Consider the following 15646-nt stretch of genomic DNA (forward strand, 5'->3'; position numbering starts at 1 on the left):
AAGCTTTAGTAATTAAGGGACAGATGTAGTAAGCCTTTTGCGACTCGCAAACGGCGAAAAATGCCGTTTGCGAGGCGCAAAAGGCCTTCCGCGATGCAGAATCACATTTTGTGAGTCGGTACCGACTTGCAAAATGTGATTCCGACTCGCAAATAGGAAGGGGTGTTCCCTTCCTATTTGCGACCGCATCAAGCTGTAGAGTTGATTTGTGACCGCGAAAGCGGTCACAAATCAACTCGCAGTTACCATCCACTTGAAGTGGATGGTAACTCATTCGCAAAAGGGAAGGGGTCCCCATGGGACCCCTTCCCCTTTGTGAATGCTCACAAAAATATTTTTTCAGAGCAGGCAGTGGTCCTATGGACCACTGCCTGCTCTGAAAAAAAAACGAAACAAAAAGGTTTCGGTATTTTTTCTATTTGCAGCTCGTTTTCCTTTGAGGAAAACGGGCTGCAAAGAGAAAAAAAAAACTGCTTTATTTAAAAGCAGTCACGGACATGGTGGTCTGCTGTCTCCAGCAGGCCACCATCCCCGTGAGTGCCTAGACTCGCTATGGGGCCGCACACTGCGACCCACCTCATAAATATTTATGAGGTGGGTCTTTGCGACCCCATAGTGAGTCGCAGAAGGTGTCTGAGACACCTTTCTGCATTTCCTTTTGCGAGTTGCAAATTGCGAGTCGCTGGGACTCGCAATTTGCAACTCGCAAAAGGAAACCTTCCTACATCTGGCCCTAATTTCTTTATTGGCAAATCATTAGGTTTTCAATATGAATATTAAAACAAATACAGAACAAAGCATTAATTGCGTTCCATAAGTTTAGCTCTATTCTGAGCTAAGAAGATTGGAGAAAAGTATCAACAGAATTCATAAAGAGCTCTAAATTCGAGAGGTGATAGCATACAGTCTGTAGTAGAACTTCCCAGAAAGAGAAGTTTAAGAAACTCAGTAGAGTCTTAGAGAAGTATAAATTTCAGTAGAAAATCAGAAGCATCTCCCAGAATAAATCTGAGATGCATCAGCAACGATTCTGAGTCAGAATGTATCTGAGTCGAAGGGCTCTCAAGCAGATCTAGGACAAAGAGCTCATTCTCTAGTCTGGAAACAGGCATCTATACAAAAATATGTATCAGTAGAAGGCAACAATTTGTGGTGACTGGTGAAGCTAACAGGCCACCTGGACCAATAGAAAAATTATGTCTTCCAGGACAGGACAGCTTCCGTCAATTTAGCAAGCCTTACAAAGAACTTCCTAAACATAAAATACAAATTTTCTACAATTTGTAACCCGAATATCAATCCAACTCTCTTTCCCATTGCTTCTTTCTTTATGACAAAATAAGTGAAAGTAAGTACAGCACATTACTCTATGAGCTTACTCCTGTTCTCATACGCTTCTATTAACAAAACCCATTTGGAAAGAAACGATTTATGAAGATTAAACTAACATTTCAATGCATTTTTATAATTTACGTAGGTCAACTAGATAAGATAATTAAAGCATAACGCATCCTCTGTTCATGCTGTCGTTTTAAAAAGACATTTGCGTCATGATAAGGTATGCACTTATGACCATGACATGGGTCAGAGCAAAATAAAGAAGAAAGGAAAGGGATTAAATAAGCATTTGTCAGTGTTTTATGCTAAATTCACACCTCAATGGAAACCCAAAGTAAAAAGCCTTGTTTAAAGCAGAATTTGGTTGAGGCCTACATGACATATTATACAGGTTAATTATGTTGCTTTAATTAGTGAAAATGTTTCCCTAGCATGGAGGTAAGGGTAGAAACTGAGAAAGCTAAAATACCATTCCAGGAGGAGTTGTACAGAGAAAACAGGACAGGATCAGAGATTTTGAACACAGATATATTGTCGATCATAATTATTATGTGCTGAACAACACTTACCAAAAAGAAAAAGAAATCCCAATGGGTGCACATTTTCCATTAATAACTCCAATGGAGTAGTTTTTTCTTATTATTGAACAATCTTCAGATGATACAATAGCCAGAATAATAATCGTAATGACAAAAACTTTAATTGATAGAAATCGTTTGCTTTGGACAGAAGTGATTGAATGGGAGCAGTGAGAGGGATCAATCATAGAAGAAACCAATTGGAAAGTTCACTTAATATTTTACTAATATTACTGTAGTGATGGCATTCTGATTAGCCCTTCCGTCACTTTCTTAAAATTCATTTTTAGATGTTGTTGCTTATAGTATCTGAATGGTGTATTTGCACATAGTACATTTTTACAATTAAACCTACCGTAGGTTCCAATATTGTATGTGACATATTTCGATATTTTGTACATAACCCAAAAATTTGGTTAGTGAGTTGCCAAATCCTGTCTGAATTTGTATAGCCACTGTTTACCCATTACGTCTAAGCTTTGTTATTAGCAAATAGCATATTGTCCAGATATCACCTCACATGGGTTTTTGTAATTCCACAACTATTTATGTGTTCAAATTGGGCGACCCATTCTATTTATGTGAATATGTGTTGCTTTTTGTTCTCTAATTCTTTTTCATAATTACACTGGGCCTGATTCACAAAGGTAAGCTTACACTTTTGTGTGAGTTTACAATTGCTTGCTTTTCAGAAAGGGACTTACGAGTGTGTATCTTTACGAGTGTGGAGTCTCCGCACGTTAAAAAAAAAATTCTATCCTGTTTGTAAACAAACATTAACCTATTTTCTATCCTACAAATGTATGTGAGTAATTGTGAATAGGTAATTCTTTTAAAAATGCTAGCAGGTGTGGTGAAGGAGCATAAGCAAACAGGGCATACGTAAGGAAATGGCACCCTGTTGCAATTACCCCCCAAATTGTGCCTGATACTGATGCTGACTTGACTGAAAAGTGTGCTGGGACCCTGCTAACCAGGCCCCAGCACCAGTGTTCTTTCACCTAAAATGTACCATTGTCTCCACAATTGGCACAACCCTGGCACCCAGGTAAGTCCCTTGTAACTGGTACCCCTGGTACCAAGGGCCCTGATGCCAGGGAAGGTCTCTAAGGGCTGCAGCATGTCTTATGCCACCCTGGGGACCCCTCACTCAGCACAGACACACTGCTTGCCAGCTTGTGTGTGCTGGTGGGGAGAAAATGACTAAGTCGACATGGCACTCCCCTCATGGTGCCATGCCAACCTCACACTGCCTGTGGCATAGGTAAGTCACCCCTCTAGCAGGCCTTACAGCCCTAAGGCAGGGTGCACTATACCACAGGAGAGGGCATAGGTGCATGAGCACTATGCCCCTACAGTGTCTAAGCAAAACCTTAGACATTGTAAGTGCAGGGTAGCCATAAGAGTATATGGTCTGGGAGTCTGTCAAAAACAAACTCCACAGCTCCATAATGGCTACATTGAATACTGGGAAATTTGGTATCAAACGTCTCAGAATAATAAACCCACACTGATGCCAGTGTTGGTTTTATTAAAAAAATACACAGAGGGCATCTTAGAGATGCCCCCTGTATTTTACCCAATTGTTCAGTGCAGGACTGACTGGTCTGTGCCAGCCTGCTGCTGAGAGACAAGTTTCTGACCCCATGTAGTGAGAGCCTTTGTGCTCTCTGAGGACAGAAACAAAGCCTGCTCTGGGTGGAGGTGCTTCACACCTCCCCCCTGCAGGAACTGTAACACCTAGCAGTGAGCCTCAAAGGCTCAGGCTTCGTGTTACAATGCCCCAGGGCACTCCAGCTAGTAGAGATGCCCGCCCCCTGGACACAGCCCCCACTTTTGGCGGCAAGTCCAGGAGAGATAATGAGAAAAACAAGAAGGAGTCACCCACCAGTCAGGACAGCCCCTAAGGTGTCCTGAGTTGAGGTGACCCCTGCCTTTGGAAATCCTCCATCTTGATTTTGGAGGATTCCCCCAATAGGAATAGGGATGAGCCCCCTTCCCCTCAGGGAGGAGGCACAAAGAGGGTGTAGCCACCCTCAAGGACAGTAGCCATTGGCTACTGCCCTCCCAGACCTAAACACACCCCTAAATTCAGTATTTAGGGGCACCCCAGAACCTAGGAAAGTAGATTCCTGCAACCTAAGACGAAGAAGGACTGCTGAGCTGAAAAACATGCAGAGAAGACGGTGACATCAATTGCTTTGGCCCCAGCTCTACAGGCCTGTCTCCCCACTTCAAAAGAACTGCTCCAGCAACGCGTTCCACAGGGTCCAGCGACCTCTGAAGCCTCAGAGGACTACCCTGCATCTAAAAGGACCAAGAACTCCCGAGGACAGCGGCTCTGCTCCAAGAAAGAAGCATCTTTGCAACAAAGAAGCAACTTTGAAAGAACAAACGTTTCCTGCCGGAAGCGTGAGACTTTGCACTCTGCACCTGACGCCCCCGGCTCGACTTGTGGAGAACCAACACTACAGGGAGGACTCCCCGGCGACTGCGAGCCCGTGAGTAGCCAGAGTTGACCCTCCTGAACCCCCACAGCGACGCCTGCAGAGGGAATCCAGAGGCTCCCCATGACTGCGACTGCCTGCTTCTAAGAACCCGACGCCTGGTAAGGACACTGCACCCGCAGCCCCCAGGACCTGAAGGATCGGACCTCCAGTGCAGGAGCGACCCCCAGGTGGCCCTCTCCCTTGCCCAGGTGGTGGCTACCCCGAGGAGCCCCCCTCCCTTGCCTGCCTGCATCGCTGAAGAGACCCCTGGGTCTCCCATTGGACTACATTGCAAACCCGACGCCTGTGTGCACACTGCACCCGGCCGCCCGTGCCGCTGAGGGTGTACTTTTTGTGCTGACTTGTGTCCCCCCGGTGCCCTACAAAACCCCCTGGTCTGCCCTCCGAAGACGCGGGTACTTACCTGCTGGCAGACTGGAACCGGGGCACCCCCTTCTCCATTGAAGCCTATTCATTTTGGGCACCACTTTGACCTCTGCACCTGACCGGCCCTGAGCTACTGGTGTGGTAACTTTGGGGTTGCCCTGAACCCCCAACGGTGGGCTACCTTGGACCCAACTTTGAACCCTGTAGGTGGTTTACTTACCTGCAAAACTAACAAACACTTACCTCCCACAGGAACTGTTGAAAATTGCACTGTGTCCAGTTTTAAAATAGCTTATTGCCATTTGTGTGAAAACTGTATATGCTATTTTGCTCATTCAAAGTTCCTAAAGTTCCTAAGTAAAATACCTTTCATTTAAAGTATTGTTTGTGAATCTTGAACCTGTGGTTCTTAAAATAAACTAAGAAAATATATTTTTCTATATAAAAACCTATTGGCCTGGAATTGTCTTTGAGTGTGTGTTCCTCATTTATTGCCTGTGTGTGTACAACAAATGCTTAACACTACCCTCTGATAAGCCTACTGCTCGACCACACTACCACAAAATAGAGCATTAGAATTATCTCTTTTTGCCACTATCTTACCTCTAAGGGGAACCCTTGGACTCTGTGCATGCTATTTCTTACTTTGAAATAGTGCATACAGAGCCAACTTCCTACAGCATATAGCCTAACATTAACAAAAGCAATGTGGTAAACTGATAATTGTTGTTATAATATCACCAGACCTAAATATCAAGTGCTAAGCATTGCGCTGTGAGGACATACCCAATGCGTGGACATGGTACACGAATGGAGATACCCCTGAAAGTACCAGTCACAAGGCTCTTTTTCTTTGTCAGGCCCTCAACAAGACCCCAGAAATAAAGATAGAACAAGGTCGGGCATTGCCAGAAAAGACAACAGGAAATCCTATCCAGGTTGGTTCAATACAACCGCAAGAGGAGGAGTCTTTCCACGAGACTTCTCAACCCAAGCCCTTTGAAAGGAGAAAGGGAGACCCATGTGGTGTGGCTGACAAGGACTCCAGAGTGAAGGTAGAAGGCACTGAATGGAATCAGATGTCTGGATCCAAAGAGAGTGAAGAAGCCAACGTGAAGATCTCTGCAGGGAGGAGGCCTGTTGGCAGGACACTTTACTCAGCTGCACTCTTTTGGAGGGGTGTGGCTCCTCTAGGTACAGGCCCACTTGCGCTTCAACAGGGGCAGTGGGAGGGGATGGGACAAAGCTCCTCTTGAGGTCTTAGATAAATGCTAAAGTGTAGCACCTGACAAAGCGATGGGGCTCAAATTGCGGAAAGGGTTTTTTGTTTTATTCTTTGTTTTGTTTGCTTTCAATATACATGCTTCATGTATGTTAGCACTCGCCGTAAAAGAACCGCTTATGGCAAAGGTGTTGATGTAGCTCCTGGGGCTAGAAGGAGCTGGGAATCCATACTACTGGGCAGCACGATTCTATGACCCCTCCCCTTAACACTTGAGCTGAGTAGAAATCAACTGCTGGCTCCAAGACTATTAAAAACCTGTTGTCTTTTGTCCATTGTTACCATTATCGTTTTGGTTTTAGGTGCACTATTGGTTATATTAATTTCCATAAGTATAGAGGAGGAGAACCACTCACACATCATCAAACAGCCCCAAAGAAGGGCACATAGAGAAAGAGAAGGGCACCTAGATTAACTTTAAATTAGGGATCAGACAGAAAAACTTACCTGTGGCTTGTTGCCTTGTTCCAAGGGGGCCAGCGGACCAGACCTTCAGATTTTGTAGAAGGAAGAAAAAGAGAGAACACAACATTTGAGATTCACATCAAAGTGGAAAATAAATGTTTTAATAAACCGCCATCTCAACAAAAACATATTTTCATGTGGTCAATAGCCTGCCAACAGTGTGCAAAAGAACGGTAAAGATATTCAACATCACTTAAAATTATATTGAGCTAAGAAAAACTAATTAATACTCTAGGGGCCACATGTAGCAACTTCCGCATTTGCGATTTGGAAATTGCGAGTCTGTGCGACTCGCAATTTTCGAATCGCAAGTGCGGATGCAGAACGGTGCCTCAGACACCGCCCGGGACTCGCTATGGGGTCGCAAAGACCCACCTCATAAATATTAATGAGGCGGTCGCATTTTGCGACCCCATGGCGAGTCCCTGCACTCACAGGGATGGTGGCCTGCTGAAGTCAGCAGACCTCCATGTCTGTGACTGCTTTTTAAATAAAGCAGTTTTTATTTTATTTTGCAGCCCGTTTTCCTTAAAGGAAAACGAGTTGCAAAATAAAAAAAATAACAAAACCATTTGGTTTCGTTTTTTCAGAGTAGGCAGTGGTCCATTGGACCACTGCCTGCTCTGAAAAAATGGGCAACATTCACAAAGGGGAAGGTGTCCCATGGGGACTCCTTCCCTTTTGCAAATGAGTTACCACCAGTGTGACACTGGTGGTAACTGCGAGTTGCTTTGTGACCGCATTTGCGGTCATAAAGCAATTCTGCATTGCGATGCAAGTCGCAAATAGGAAGGGAACACCCCTTCCTATTTGCGTGTCGCATTCACAAATTGCGAGTCGGTACCGACTCGCAATTTGTGAATGAGCATCGCGTTAGGCTGTTTGCATGGCGCAAACTGCGATTTTCGCAGTTTGCACCATGCAAACGGCTACCTACATCTGGCCCTTAGTTTCACAGCAATATCTAAAAACTAATGGATAATACTCTAGGTTTCACAGAAATATCTTACTCTCTGTTGTCCTCTAGTACAATCTCGTAAAAAGTCATCATCCAGCATTCATGAAGGTCCTCCTCCTTGTTTCATTTTGCCATGGATAATCATGGGTGCATGATTGGCTAAAGCCTTGGCTCCTTTTTCTGTTGTTTATGATATAACTAGAAATCATGCCCCCAATACAGGTACTCAGACTTACCTAGTAACACATACAAATCTAGTTACCTGTGGCTGATGTAACACTAGCAATTGTGTACTTCAGATCTTGCACTCCTCTAAGAGTCTGAGGACATCCTCATGATATCATTGATCGGACATCAGATATATCCCTTTCAGGGTGGGGTAGTGCTGTTCAATCGGCTCTCACATTGTGACATCCATATAATTTAGATTTACTGAAAGTCATCATTGCATACCTGCATCCATTGTACACGTATACTTGCCAGCATTCTGGGGCTGATCAGTATCCATAGCCTTCTAATATTTTCAGTAAAATAAGAATCTTTGCTTAGCTTGAGTCAAGCATTTTTCTTTCTCCTGTATGTGTAGTTTCCTCTGTGTAATATAAAACATTTTGTTACAAACATTCAACGTATTTGAAACCATAATATAATCAGTTTTTATATACAATTGTTTATTTTCTCTCCTGTAGGATAAACTATCTGCTATTTATTTCCTCTCTCTTGGGTGTTTTATGTTTATAAATTGCGAGTTTTGTTGCCTTATCGTTTAACCCTCCTGCTTCTGCCATGTGTTACTTGTTATTATTAGAGTAGTAATCTGTTCAGGAAATTTCATATTTGGATATTAGGAAATCTTAAGGCCAATATAAGGATAACGACTTTCTTGTTTTGGATGTGTATGGCATGTAGTTGAAACTCAATAACAGGTTTCAAATTCTACTCTTCAATGCTGATTGCACATATCGAGAGGACAGGGCTTCAGGTGACTTCCACCTAGAAAAGTTCTGCTAAAAGTGCTAGAGTTTACATCATGCTCAGCATATAAGTTACATTATGATTACATGATGATATTAAAAATACCTTAGTTGACAGAGGTAATAATGGAATGTAATACACAAGGCATTGTGCCTATGATTTCCGGCTTCCATAACAATCATTCTGGGCTCAGTCAGGATCTACCTTGTGACTTTTGTACATATCTCATTTATAAGTAGTAAAGGTCATTTTTACCAAAATTCACAAACACCTGGATGGTTCTTGTATTCTCTCACCAGTCCAGGTGTAGATTTCACCCAGAAGACTGTGGAATCAAATAGTCATACCTGCCTTGTTTTTAGATTGGTATTACAGAAACAGATCATTCTTTTTATTACAAAGGCTTGTAGACCTGGATTTGCAGTAAACTATTGTGCCTAGCTAACAGAGGTGTAATGAGAAGAAATATCATTATTTATCTTTGTTAATTCCTCTTTCCATAAATGCTGCATTCTGCAGCACATGTAGAAAGAGGAATATGCCTCCAAGGATCGATTTTTTATACCTTCCTCCACAAAAATGATCCTGCCCGTAAAAAAGATTCCCTGGCACTAGGGTGCAATGGTGCCTGTGTTGGCGGTACGCAGCACACAGTGTGCCTGCACAAGGAGAGAGCAGAACTGCTTCATATCTTTGTAAACATGGAACATTTATGCTTCTTCCTGTCATGCAACCCAGAGCAGCAAATTGCCTTGCTGCATTGAGTGAAAGAACAGCAAATGTGTCCCTAGTTCTGAATGTCCCTCTGTAGCAGTTACAGATCCATACCAGGATGGTGCCTTCATGCAAATGCACAAACTATATTTTGTGAGAGATGAACACAGCTAGACAGTCACATAACATTTGGGACTCTTGTACATTGGTGCAATTTGACTTTGAACATGTTGTACTATTTAAATCAGTGCCTTGGCCTGATTTTTCAAAGCTTTTATGTTGTAATATATTCTAATTGTTAACACTAGTATTTTTTAATTTTTAGTAGGTGTGTGAAAGTTTGTTTTATTTATCAATCTTTGATGCCATGAAATATGTAAAGAATGTTTAATGTCCTTTTTTGCAACTAATTGTGGGTTAAATAATTTAGCAATGTCTTTTGAATTTGCTTTTTGGGGAGTTTTGCATGTAAACGTCAACTGCTTAGCACGTAAAATAAACTTGAAGACTATTGGACAAGTAGGAATTGTTAACATTTCAGAAACTTGTTCCAAGGCCAGTTCAATAATATAAGGAGAAGGTAGATGCTTTGTGCCAGACTTATTAACATTTTGTGCCAGTGAAGTATCTCCGAAAGTGATGCAGAACAGAGCAAAGTGTTGATTTGGGGTTTATTTTCCAGTTCAAAACTTGTTTTGCATTGAAAGATAGTCGTAAATTAAAGCAAAGTAGTGCTGCGTGCCAGTGGCGTAGCGTGGGTTGTCAGCACCCGGGGCAAGGCAAGTAATTTGCGCCCCCTAACCCGTGGATTTTAGCACTCGCGAGCGCGCCCCCCCCAGATGTTGCGCCCGGTGCGGCCGGCCCCCCCTGCACCCCCCACGCTACGCCACTGCTGCGTGCTGCTTCGCACTACTTTGTGCCACTGGGAGTTCCATGGGTGGTACATGGATGTTCTGATTCAAATTCACATTTTAGAAAGAGGAATATGCCTCTAAGGATTGTTTTTGTTTACCTTCTTGCACAAACACAATCCTGCCCGTAACACAGAGACCCTTGCACTGGGGTGCCGGGGTGCCTGTGTTGGCAGTAGGCACCACACAACAGCACAAGGAGAGAGCAGAAATGCTCCATATCTTTGTAAATATGAAGTAATTTTACCTTCTCCATCATGGAATGCATAGAAGCAAGTTGCCTTGCAGCATTGCATGTAAGAATGTTAAATCTGTCCCGCAGTTCTGAGTGACCCGCTGCAGAGGTTTTGCATTGGGAAATAGCCCTAAGTGAAAGCACAGTAGTGCTATGCACTGCTTTGCATTACTTTGTGTCTCTGGGGTGGCACATGGGTGTTCTGATTCAAATAGACATGGAGAAAGAGGACTATGCCTCTAAGAATTGGAGCACATGAGTGTTCTGATTCAAGCTCACACAGCTTTTGCTCTTGTTCCTAACATTTGTAGGCAGGGCATTGTGCCAAAAATGTATACATCTTCAAGACAGCCTGTAAGTTGGAGGAAAGATTTTCTTTTCTCTAAAATTTGCAAAGTTTGTACATGTGCTGTGCTGTACGCTGCACATACAAGGTTCTGAGTTTTTTTTTTAACTGTGTCAAAGTATTGTTTTTAGTATTGTAAGTCTATTCTTCCAGTAAAAAAATACATGCTAGACATTACGGTGCAAGGGTGTGCATGTGGTATGAGACAGCCTAAACTGTGCCAGGGCTGGGGGAGAGAGCAACAGCACCATATCTTAGTAGATGTGGCACTGTTCTGCTCTCTCCCTTTGCTGTAAACAACAGAAAACAGCCAACATGTGTTTCGTCCTACAGGACTTTTTCAAGGCTGAAAACAAAGTGAGAAGGAAAATATTTACACATAACATCATATACTGTTGGTGGGTGCAACAGGTAATGTGAAAACTCGAGTGATAAAAAAGGGAAGAGGAAAGCAGTCCATAGTGTACAGCTTTCAAATGTGTATATCACTGGGAACAATCCATTAATGGAGAATTAATCAAAAAAGTAGTAGCCACCTTGTGCTAAAATTTTAGGGTACATAAGGAAGGTAGGATAGAAAAGAAAATGGTAGGAGAAAAAAGGCAGAGAAACATCTCCGTGGACAATAACTACTAATGTAGCAAAAAGAGAAAAATATGAGCGTGAGATAGGAAATATGTTTAGTGAAGAGTGGGAAAACACTGTTTTCCCACTCTTCACTAAACATATTTCCTATCTCACGCTCATATGTTATGTGTAAATATTTTCCTTCTCACTTTGTTTTCAGCCTTGAAAATGTCCAGTAGGACGAAACACGTGTTGGCTGTTTTCTGTTGTTTTTCTTATATGGACTCATTTACCTTATGAACATTATTCGATCTTCTGTTTACATAAGAATTAAATTCTTCTCCGGCAACTTGAATTGGATGGACTTATTTTTGACCTTTGAGTGCCCTGGTTGTGCTTTTTTCCTGTGCATCAATTCATCATTAACATGTTTTATCCAAATACTCTGACTTGTAGGTCAGGGGCTTTTTTTCAGAATGTGATTCCTTCCAGTGTACTGCTGTGTTGCAGGGTCAATGTTATGCTATTCCTAATCTTGAAGAACTAAGAAAACATTCATATCAATCACTCATGGCAAGCATATAGAATGTGAGTGTATCAGTAATCATGTTGTGGAAAATCAATAATTCTCTACAAAATATGAGATGAAACATGCATACAACATTAGAGACCAGAGACATGGCGGTATACGCCACCTGATGATACACACAGAGGCGGCTCCTCCGCTAAGGCAGAGGAGCGTCACCCCACTGCTTTATGCACTGGACGAACGGGTAATATAAAATGATAACAATGTAACGATATTATCATTTTATTTTTCGTCGGGGAGCCAGGTTAGGGTGGGACTGGAGCAGCAGGAGGGCTGGAGGCAGAGTGGTGAGTGCATAGAAGTGCGCATGATGCTTTGGTCGTGTTGGGCGGGCCAAACAGTTATGCACACTTTACATTTCTCCATCCGGCTGTATTGAACAGCTTGGAGGAGAAAGTGCACAGGGCCCTACTCCCTGTCTGAGCCACGAAGCAGGGCACTCGGACCAATCACAATGCTTCTGTCATGCTGTTGACAGCAGTGACATGATTGGAGGGGAGTCTGGAAGCCTTGTGCTTCCGGAAGTCCGAGGAGGATGGAGGGAGAGACGGAACCGTCTCTCCGAACACAGAGGTAAATCTTTTTTTATTATTATTATTCTTTTTTCAATACCCCTCCACCCCGCCACCCTCATTGTCAAGTTGCGGCCACTGGATACACAGCAGGCAGTGCCAGCATATTGCACACGTGAATATTTTGCCCTGTGGTGTTACATAGCACACAGCACGTTGCAGTCACACTCACCTTGAAATTGAAAATGATCAGCCCCCTGAGGAATGGGGAGAGAGAGGACTCCCTGAAGTCACACATTCAACTCTCCCCAACCTCCCTCTTTTTTTTACTACTATGCTGTTTTCCATCTTCTCTGATCTTACTACCTGCTCCTCCTAGTACTTCCTACTGTGTTCTCATCCTCTGAATTTTCTTCTATACTCTCTCATTCCTTTCTATCACTTTTCGTCAACCTTTTGCCCAGACCTGCCCACACACCAAATTCGCTGCGATCCTTTACCTTTTTAACTAATTGCCCATACTCAGCAAAAGTAACTGGTTAATCCCTGGTAATCTTACAGACATATTAAAGAAATGAGAGGAAATTAGGTCATCAAGACATTCTCCCAGGTCAACATGATCACACTATGAAATCCGCCAGAGCTATCAAAATCAGCCAAAGCTTATGGTTCTGCAAGGAAACAGGGAAGCATTAAAGTCCTTTTTAGGTTTTGCCTGCACAGCGCTTGTGTTGTGCTTCTGAAGTCTTATGTTACAAAAAAACCTTTAATGGGACTAAGAACCCTTCCATACTTTACCCCTCACTTACTTCAACTTCCCATTAGTTCATTTAAATTTATTTCCAAGGTCCCTTGAATTTACTTGCTTTTTATTGGCTAGTAGGCCACTTCCTGCTCTCTGTTCTGCTTTCTGTTCTGCTTTTGCCGTTGCGTGAAGTGTGGCCGAAGTACACCTTCTGTTTTTTGGTGATTGGTTACTTGTTAGTGTTTATACGTGAAAAGATAAACTGAATGCAAGTCAATTTGGGTTGAAATGTGTGTAAATATGTCATACATTTTGCAGTGGAGTATCGAGTGCAGATGTAAAGCAAGCAGCAAGTGAGCTTATTATGTTGTGTTTGTCATTAGATAATAATTACATATCTGATGAAAAACAGTTGTAAATATTAAAATATTTTGTGTTTTTGTTTCTTAAATTACCACTCAGTCAAGTTTAGCGAAAAGTAATTTGTAAAATTGGGTGACGTGTTATTTTGAATTGTTATTCTCCCAGTGGGTCATGATATGAATGGTGCAGTAGGTGCAGTAGTACCAAGGCCAAAAGATGTCAGAACTCCTCTAAACACCAGGTATTGCTATATTTTACTACTAAACAGGCAGTTACAAGTGCACTTACCTTGCAGGCATTAGGGTCATTTTTTGAATGGTGCAGCAGGTGCATTGACACCCGGGCCACAGGGTGTCAGAACCCCTCTAAACACAGATTATTGCCTAATTGTACTACTAAACAGGCTGTCACAAGTGCAGTTGTCTTGCAGGCACTAGGGTCATGATGCAGTGGCACCGGGAACAAATCTCTAAGCACCCTACTAGACAATTATTATTGCTATACTTAACAACTAAACCGGCAGTCACAAGTGCAGTTATCTTGCAGGAACTAGGGTCATGATTTGAATAGTGCAGCAGGTGGAGTGGCACCAAGGCCAAAAGATGTCATAACTCCTCTAAATACCAAATATTGCAAAATGTTACTGCTAAACATACAGTCACAAGTGTAGTTATCTTGCAGGCACATGGGTCATAATTTTAGTGGTGCAGCAGGTGCAGTGACCCCGGGGCCAAAAGCTCTAGGAACTCCTCCAAAAACCAAACATTGCACTATTTTACTACTAAACAGGCAGTCACAACTGCAGTTATCTTGCGGGCATTAGGGTCATGATTTGAATGGTGCAGCAGGAGCAGTGGCACAGGGCCCACAAGCTCTAGGAACCCAACTAAACACAAATGATTACTAAATTTAACTTCTAAACAGGCAATCACAAGGGCAGTTATCTTGCAGGCACTAGGATCATGGTTTTAATGGTGCAGCAGGTGCTGTAACACATTCATATCAATGATTCTTGTCAAGTTTACAGAACATTCACTTGTGTCCAGACTATATGGGTAATCCTGTTAAGGAAAATAAACAAATATTTGCCAATAAAATATGAGACAAGATTTACTTACCATTCTAAAGACATGCAATATTTTATTTCACACAACACTCTACGATACACAGCAAGCAGTGCCAGTATATAACACTCATGAAAATTGTGTTCACTAGTGTCATACAGCACATTAAAGTCACACTCAGTCTAAAGTTAATAATTAACAGCCCCCTGAAATATTGGGCGGAAGACACACAGTTGGAATAAAAACAGCAAAGTAGAGATGTTAGTAATCATTCTTGTAAAAGAGGTCCTGTAAGTTGTCCTTTTAGTATTTCTAAAATAGGTGAGTATACTAAAATCTATCAGGCCTAACCCCCCCAAACACCTACTTTGTCAAGGGAAAATTGTACAATTCTTCCTTCGCATTCCCCATCAATGAATTTAACCAATGGGGTGAGGGTGTTTTAAGGTCGGGACAGCACACGCATCCGAGATCAGGAAGTGGTGTCTGGATGCAAAGGAGTTTCAAGCTGATATATATGTGTCAGTCTGTGCATGTCAAGCATGTTGGTCATGATAATACTGGAGCACATGTGGAGGTATTCTTCCCGCCTTCCCGCACGCACTCTGGTGAGACGCCACAACTTATCCCACCTATAGTGAAGGTCGACTAGATCTTTGGACTCAGTGAGGAGTGTGGTAATCAGATTCATTTAACACAGATCAATAACATGAGAAACATAAACAAATTTAAACACCATGACTATTTGACCACAAAAACAAAACTTCAAACTGAATCAAGTTTCAAAGCTTTATTACAACTGTAAAGCCAATGTAACGTAAATGGTGTGCAAAACTAAGTAATAAACATACATGAAAACCATAGGATAACCAAAATATCTAAAAAGATTGAGCCCACTAAAAATCAGTGTAGTTAAATACTCCAAGAGGATAACACAAATTAACAGAATCACAATATGCACATTGAAATCAGATTTCAAAGCAGATGATGGTGACATCAGTAAATCATCAAATTTAATTATTAACAATCAGTTTTCAGGGCTGTGCCATCCTTATCACTAATACGAATTTGGATTTGCATGTGTGGGGACAGACTAACACATGCGGCCAAAACAAAAGAAGAGGCAAA

Source organism: Pleurodeles waltl, chromosome 2_1 (genome assembly GCF_031143425.1).
Source record: "Pleurodeles waltl isolate 20211129_DDA chromosome 2_1, aPleWal1.hap1.20221129, whole genome shotgun sequence".
Classification (NCBI taxonomy): Eukaryota; Metazoa; Chordata; class Amphibia; order Caudata; family Salamandridae; genus Pleurodeles; species Pleurodeles waltl.